Below are 8,799 nucleotides of genomic sequence, written 5' to 3'. Positions count from 1 at the left end.
TGTGCCAGTTGTGGCATGAGCTGGACTGGAAATTGGACCCTGTTTTAAAATGTATTTATAGCTCCCCTGCTGATTCTAATGTGCAGGCAGATGTCAGGAGCCCCTAGCCTAGAAGCAAATGGGTCAGGCTCTTAGAAGGATGTAAGTTAAGGGGAAGTTAAAGGAGGAATTTGGGAGCAATCTGCTCCTTCTGGCTGATGAAAGTCTAGGGATTGTGGGGAGTGCCAAAGGGGCCAGAGACATCATATTAAGTGAGTTGCTCCTTGTTTAAATGAGGCCTTTGGGCCTCTGCTTCACATTCTCAGAACAAATAATGATGGCATGCGGCAAAAGGCAGGCTTCTTCTGCATTGTGGGATATTCAGCATAGAACTGGCTCTCTTTATCAGCTCCTGATTTGCTCTCCCTGCTTCCATGCTAGCACTGGATTTTTGCTTATTTAATCTTTTTACCCTCCTTTGTTTAGTTCTTAAATTCCATTTTGTCATTTAACCTGATAACCTACATTTTGGTTGTCATGGAAAACAACATCCTGACTTGTAAAACTGGAAGGTTGTTTCAGGACCCAGAAACTGCATCAGGCAGTGCTCAGAATCCACTGTCATCATATTTGGAGCCTCCTCTGGGATGGGTTTCTGAGTGGCCATATATTCCTTTGTAATGAAGAGGAGACTGTGGAGGACAGTGTGACCACTCTACTTTTAGACATCATTAGTGTAGGGGCAGGTTTGTTGAAGTAGCCTTAAATGACTTTAGTAAAAAGAGTGTATTTTTATTTTTATATTCCAATGGCTGTAGGATCAAGGCCAGAATTAGGATGAACTGGGGAATAAAATAAGTTTTCTTGACTATAAGTTGTAAAATGCGTAGTTTTTAAGTATGATTTTAAAAACGCATATTTCCTGTGAATAGCAGGGCAGAATTTTACTTTGGAAATGAACTTCAAAGGTTAACATGTTTTAATTATTTAGAAAGTGAAGACGGGATTAAAACAGATAAATAGGATTCTACAACAAAAATCAAATGTAAAGAACTACAGAATATTAATTTTGCTCAAGTCTTTTAGCATATTTGGTATTACAAAAGAATGAGTAATATAACCAAGAGAAGAAATCTTCCTTCAGTCTGTAGTTTAAATTTAACATGGATCAATGTTATACTCAAGCACTTTTAAAAATGCCTGCACAGAATTGTTAGCCATTAATCTTTTTTCTTGCTGATTCACCTGTTTTTTAATCAACGCGTCTTTGACAAAATTGTTTATCAATGTCAGGAAATAAACGTGGTCATTTGCTTGACATGCTAATGTGAAACCACTCAGTGAAAAAGCAATTCTAATCCAAGCTTGCCAATGGTGGTGTTGTCATAGGATCCTATTAAATTAGAATATATTAATCTCCGCTGTGTGGTTGGCTATGGTATGGGGCAGGGCATTTCGTCTGCCTTTAAATGAGTCGGTTTTCAAAAGTTAAAATCTGGAAATGGAAAAAAAAAGTCTATATGGTTAGTAGCGATTATAGTTGGCAATGCGAACAAAAGAATCTGGTTCCCTTTCAATGGAATTATTTTAATTCTTTAAATTATCAGAAAATTCCAGTCCTCGCCATCTATTCCAAGAGCATGCAGTAGGTGGCACCTAAAAGCTCTTTGGAGGTGAGCAGGCGCCATTTAAGCGGGAGCAGCAGCCTCTGCAGCAGTTGGCACATCTGAGAAGGCAAAGATTGAAGAGAGTAGGAGGAGCGTGCAGCGGCGGTGACAGTGCCAGGCCGGCGCTGCTCAGGCCAGCGCAGGTGCAGGGGCTGCGAGCGGGTGGAGCGCGAGGGCGCTGGGCGCAGGGAGCACGGCCGGCGGGCGGTGCAGGGCGCACGGCGAGCGAGCAGCTGACAGCATCGTCACGGCGGCGGGAGGGAGTGCGCTGCGCCTGCCTCCGGGAGGAGCCGCATCCACACACCCTGCGCTGCCCCGTCCTGCGCGAGTGGAGCTCTGAAGAAGCTCTGAGCGGAGTTGTGTTCTTCCCCAGGTAACCAATTTCCCCCTTCTGCAGTGGCTTCGCTGCGTCCGCATTGGGGCACGGGCGGCTTTGGCATGATTGTTTGCCAGCCGCTGGAAAGGGATTACCGCTCTCAGGGAGGGCGAGTCAGCGTGTACTGGAGTTGGTAAGAGGGGAAGAAATCTGCATTTCTGTATCCTTGTTAGGGAGGGTGAGCATCATGCTGCCCTTGTCTAAAACATGTTCTTTTTAAAAAATCTGTATCTTACGTATTATTAGGGATTCCTTCCAAAACAGGATTTACCGTTTTGGAAAATTCTACTGTGCAGGTGTTTCTGTTAATGTGGAAGTTTAATGGATTTAGGAAAAGAGTAAGAAGATGTGGTCTAAAGTGAGAAAAAAGCCAAGCACGCTAGAGACTGCCGTTTGGTTCGGCATGCTTTCATCCTCGACTGCTTCACTTCATGCGCTTGGCTGAGACCTGTCTAAATCTTTTGTTTGTCTTCTTAAAGAATGTGTTTCATGATATCTACATGTGCTCCTTTCCGCTTTCTTGTTGTAAGAGCAGAAGATGGGCAAGGGGCTGCATCCAGTCCTTAGTTGTAAGACTGTGGTTTCCCATCAGATGACAATGACTGCTGACAGCTCCCAGGCTCGCCTGAAAAGCAGTGCTGGCTTCTGGCGGTGTGGGAACCTGCCTCTCTCCTTCTCTCTTGAAAAATGCTGTTTTTCCTCTTTAAAACTCCGGTTCACATTCTATGTGGGTTTGGGAGACTTTTAAACTAGAAGCTCTGTGAAACATCTGTTACATCCATTGAATGCTGGAATACAACATTGTGGTGGAATTCAGTTTCTTCCTACTGTGCAGAGACACAGCTTGCCTTCCCTAGGAATTTATTTTACATATTTGCCCTTGTTATCTTTTAAATGGATCCCTTCAGATGTGAGAAGCTAGTCCAGCATATCAGAACTTTTCTGCTTCAAACTAAAAATTTTCAGAAATATTATTTTTGAGGAAGATTTTCTAGGTAACGCTAAAATTCTGGAGCATTTTACATTTCAAATCAGTCACAATGCGCTCCATTTCCAGTGACATTTGGATTTGAGGAGGTGGAGTGGGAGGGAGAGAAAAGGGGAGGATAAAATTAGAATAAATTTAACAAATTTATAGGGGAATCATACTTTTTTTTCTTCTTGGTTGTTGCCTGAAATTGAAAATTGTCCACAATTTTGTCTATCTCTGGAAATGCAGGAGGCTTTGTGGGCTGGGGACAGGAAGACATATAGTTCATTTTATAGAAATAAAAGACACAGTGGCAAGGAAACATTTTCATCCCATTTACCATATGGCATTTAATTTGGTAAGAGTCCCGGGCAAGCACAGGGAAAGGAAGGAGAAAGGAGGGGGTATTGCTGTCTATACCAAGGCACAGAACTGCTGCTCACACTTCAGTGATCCCTGCAGTTGGGAAGTATGTGTTCATGGTTATTGTAGAAACCTCCAGAATCTTTCTTTGTTACAGCTTTAATAGAATTGTTCCTAAGAGGCGACTCAGAAAACATACAGATTGAATGCCAAGTTGTGGAAGTCACTTTTCAGCTTGTGTCTAACAACCCAGCATTCTCAGCAAAGCAGTTTCCTCATGAGAAGAGTGGAGGAGACCTTTTTTTTAAAAAAATTATTTATTGTATGTTGTTCGTATCCTATACACCACACACGACTTTTACTGTATTGGAAATGTATTATTTCAGTGGTAAATACTGCATATCTTACTGAAAAATTAAAACCTTTTAAGAAACAACTGGGGTGCTTTTGTCAAAAAGAGAGTGTATCTGTGATAATAAAAAGTATTGTTCATTCTTCTTCTAATTTGGAGACCAGAGTTGATATGTTGAAAATTAACCTATTTATTTATGCAAAATCATCATTTCCCTATGACAAATGCCATACATTTTTCCACCAGAGAATTTCTTTGTGAGAGGAGCATTCGGTTGTCTGGGGTGGAGTGGTTGCCGGCCAGCTGTTTTAAGTAAAAAAAGTGTTTGGTGTTGATCTGCAACTTTCAATTCAGGTAACAACCATCCCCAATTCTCACTCATATGGTGGATTGCCTCTACCTATCATCAGTCTATCTACCTGGTATAAGTATTGACAGTGGACAGATGTCTTTTTAAGAGCAGAACTGATTTGTGGGACACTGATTTTGGTTATGATTTGTCCAGGGAAACAGCTGCTCAATCAAAAGGGAATACGATGGTTCTTATGTTGTCAAAATTGCTGATGGCTTTTTAAGAGTTAAATTTACTAATTCATACATATTTAAACATGAACTGAAAGTTATTTAACTGGTGTCAAATAATGCTTTAGTTTTCATTATATGATATGGCTTGCAAGCCTCTCCTCACTGACGGGGAAGGACTCTATGAAGTAATAAAAACAAATGCTCCCTCATTCTCTCCTTCTTTGCTCTCAGCCACTGGCAAATTTAGGAAAGAGATTCCGTATAGCTGTCTCCTAAATGCAGTGAAGTGTTTTCTTATAAATCAGTACTGTACAATAGAATTGAAATGTGTGAGTCATGTGCACAGTTTAAAATGTCCTAATGGTCATAATGGAAAAGTAAAGAGAAACAGCTGAAATTAATTTTAATGATATACTTAAGCCAGCATATAAAAAATGACCATTTAGATATAATCCATACAAAATACTAGTAAGATATTTTACCTTTTTTAAATGCCTGCTGACGACTTACAAGACATCTCAATTTGGAATAGCTGTGCTTCCAGTGCTCAATAGCCCATGCAGCTGATGGCTACTGTATTGTCCAGCACAGCTATAGATCATTACTCAATTGACGGTAATTTAAAAGCTAAAATGTTCGGCGCCATCACCAACTAAGCGCTATCAAAAATAAATATACAAATGATCTCAGATTGCTGTGAGTTATGTGTCCTTCTCTTTCCTGCCATTAACTGTGGTGCTGTCTTGAACCTATTACTTAGTTCTTTATCAGAAAGACAAAAGGATTAGATCAAATAATTCCTGTGATTCTATGAAAAATAACCAGTGAGTAGATACGGGGGATCCAACCCACATGCAGCCTAGGGGTTTATTGTGGCAGAAACAAAGGAAACAGGTATGCCTGATGGGCATCATCATTTTGCACCACTACTAACTTCTATCCCAAGAAGTACTGCCCCCCCGGGTTTGCTTCAACCTTATTCTTGATTGCAGAGGTCAGAAACTTAGCCCGCAAGTCCCATTATGGGTCATTCAATTCTCATATAATTTCTTTTACTGAACAAGCAGCAGCAAACCCATTATAAAACTAATGAACAGCTAGTGGGCTATTCTGTACTATGCAATAAAATATATTTCACAGATCTTTTAGTATTATGCTTTACTGGTATGAGTATTTTCAATGTTTGTCTCTATTTGACACCATTAGATAAAGTTTAGGGTGAAATCTCATGCTTTATAATTGACCCATGAATACTGGATTCTTGAAACACAGAAATTAATGACCTTAATGAAAATATGTCCATTTCTTTATCTAGTCCCTGAACACCTCCATGATCAGTGAGTGCTCGTGGGGTGGGTACAATTTCCATCACGTGCTTCTCTGTCTCAGAAATTATGATAGGAGACTTAAAGAGGGCAGCGTTTTGTATGAAAGGATCTGGGGCAATATTTTTCTAAAGCTAATTAATGTCTGCAAAGTGATTATTTTTCTGAGAAAATAAGAACGCAAGAACTTTCCATTAGGCCTTCCCATAATAAACACACACACGCCCTTCCTCCTTTACCATCTTTAGATAATCATCAGAGCTCAGACAAAGGAGCCTTTGAAGGAGGAAGATTTCCTTCCTCTGTCATCCTTACACTCTGTTTTATTGGAGCACTTTTGTGCCTTTTGAGTTTGGGAGTTTCTCTCTAGAAGATGCGGAACAAAAAGGAAAAGTGGTCAGAATCCAGGTTTCTTCATCGAGGGCAAATCCAGGTGGAGTCCACTCAGCCTCTCTATTTTGCATAAAAAAATCCAGCTTAGTGCCATTTTTGTACAAACTTAGACTCATCTCCCCAGCCTTATCACCCAGCTACCTACCACCCCAATTATGTGCATACACACACACACACACACACACACACACACACACACACACATACACATGATCAATGGAGTATTTCATTGCCTCCTTGCCTATAAAACAATCATCTGACACTTAAAAAGGGATTGACTAAGCCTTTTGCTTCCTTCTCTTTACCTTTGTGCTTCTCTCTTGGGACCTCTTTGGCCTTCACTGGGTTCTTATTACAGAATGAATGGTAGCAGACCACAAAATGTAAAACTGACATTAGCTTTTGAGTAAGGTCTGTGTAAATGTTTGCAAGCCAAGAAGAGATAGAACTACTGGATAATAGAAATGGCTGGGTAACCTAGATTTTGAAAAGAACTTGAATTTCTCTGAATATCATGAAAACCATGTGCTTATCTATTTTTTTAATTTTGCCAGATTTACATATAATGCTTTGTGCCTCTCTTTTTTGTTCTTCCATTCTTTAAATACTAGTTTAAATTCCTCCACATACATAATAGTTTCAAGATGCAGAAATAAATCAAGTTGTTGTAACAAATATTTAAACATAAAAAACGAAGAGGTAAATATGGGAGAATTTTTAGTGGTTTCAGAGTAGGGGAGGACTTTTTAAGGATGAACTCAAACTGAAATACTAAAAAGGAAAAGTTTGTTAAATTGGATGTACAGAAATTTTAAATTTCTGTCCAGAAGACAATTAAAAATAGATAACATCAAAGGAAAGATATTTGCAACATATTTCAGATGAGGCCTAATTTTTTAAAATACAGTGGTTCTCAAATTTTGTAAGCATCAGAATCACCTGATGGCCTTGCTAAGCCTGAGATTGCTGACTTCAAACCCATGCGACTCTGATTCAGCTGATCTGACTCAACGGGGAACAGGCATTTCTAACAAGGTCCCAGTGAAGGGGACAGTGCTGATCTTTCAAGCACAGCTGGAGAGCCACGGCCTTAATCTAAGATAATACCATCCCTGCAAACTACTAGAAACCGAGCAAAGAACAAGAACACACCGGTTTCAAAGATACAAATACCAATCACTTTTAACAGAAAAGATGCTCAATGTCACCCAAATTAAGTAAATGCAATTAATTCAGTAATGAGAAACAGACATCTTGTTTCAATGGAAGGGATCAAAGAGTTTGATAATACACCATATTATGCAAGGTTTGGGGAAATAGCACTCATACACCTTCATGGGACAGGTGATGGAGAGCTTGATAGTAATTTTCAACAGCAACAGGCCATCTCTACCCAATTTGAAGTGTACCTACCGTTTGATTCTGCAGTTCCATTTACAGGAGTTTTCTCTACAGATAGGCTCAGACACATGAAATATTTAAGTATAAGGTTTTCATTGAGCAAAAGACTGAAAATAGCAAGAAGGTGGTTAATAAATGATAGCTTATCCCTCAGCAGAGTCTTCTGAAGCTGTTAAAAAACACAATCTGGCTCTATATATACTAATATGAACAAATCTGTAGATGGCTCCTAACTTGCAATGCTTCAATGTATGATGTTTTGACTTTACAATGGTGGGACTACTATATACATTCAGTAGAAACTGTACTTCAATTTTTGATATTTTCCTGGGCTGGTGATATGCAGTGATATATTTTATGATATTCTCTCACTATGCTGGGCCGTGGCAGTGAGCCATAGCTGTTAGTTATCCCCATGATCACCAAGGGAAACAACTGATACTCTATAATTGACTATGTTGCCAGAAGACTTTGCCCAACTGTAGGCTAATGAAGGTGTTCTGTGCACGTTTAAGGTAGGCAAGGCTAAGCTATGGTATACAGTAAGTTAGTTGTATTAAATGCATTTTTGACATGATATTTTCAACTTATGAGTGGTTTATCAGACTGTAGCCACATGGTAAGTTGAGGAGCAACTGTACATGAAACACTGTGTATACCATAGTTCCATGTATTTGTCTATCCTCTGACTAAATAGCTATCAATTGATATCTGTCTCTCTTTGACTATGTACCATTTTGTTAACACTTGATCACAATGCTGCTCCCTTAGCAATGACCACTCAAATCATTTAATCACATGCTAAATGTTCCACTACCATTCAATTTATGCTTTTGACAAGAGACCATTTCTGGTGATTGAGAAAAAAATCATGTTGAGTAAGTTGCCATTGTGAGTTAATGTGAAACAATGAGCCAATGAAGTTACCACATTGTAGAAATGTTCAACTTTGTCATATTTTGTTGCATTTCAAACAAAATATTGTTGATTTTTGCATGGTAACTTTCTGGTGATATGTTTATTCTTACAGAGGCATTCTGTAAGAATATTCAGGGCCAGGCACCATAATTGCAAACCATCTTATCCACACACTTGGCTTCCATCCCTACCTCAATGCAGGTAGCTCACGCCTGTAATCCCAGCACTTTGGGAGGCCGAGGTGGGTGGATCACGAGGTCAGGAGATCGAGACCATCCTGGCTAACACCGTGAAACCCCATCTCTACTAAAAAATACAGAAAATTAGCGGGGTGTGGTGGCAGGCGCCTGTAGTCCCAGCTACTCAGTAGGCTGAGGCAGGAGAATGGTGTGAACCCGGGAGGCGGAGCTTGCAGTGAGCCAAGATCACACCACTGCACTCCAGCCTGGGTGACAGAGCGAGACTCTGTCTCAAAAAAAAAAAAAAAAAAAAAAGAATATTCAGTTGTATTCTCTAACCTTTAGGACAAT

General features: G+C 39.8%; 1 protein-coding gene across 1 annotated transcript in view; it reads left to right on the top strand.

Annotated features, from left to right (window-relative positions):
* The first annotated feature begins 1,660 nt into the window (after positions 1-1,660).
* DIRAS2 (DIRAS family GTPase 2) overlaps positions 1,661-8,799 on the top strand; it is a 33,295-nt gene continuing 26,156 nt past the window's right edge. Inside the window, exon 1 of the mRNA XM_004048239.5 lies at positions 1,661-2,019. The gene's annotated coding sequence lies outside the window, so the exon portion shown is untranslated. The remainder of the gene's footprint in view (positions 2,020-8,799) is intronic.

The sequence above is a fragment of the Gorilla gorilla genome, chromosome 13, assembly GCF_029281585.2.
Source record: "Gorilla gorilla gorilla isolate KB3781 chromosome 13, NHGRI_mGorGor1-v2.1_pri, whole genome shotgun sequence".
Lineage (NCBI taxonomy): Eukaryota > Metazoa > Chordata > Mammalia > Primates > Hominidae > Gorilla > Gorilla gorilla.
This window is presented reverse-complemented; position numbering and strand designations above follow the sequence as displayed.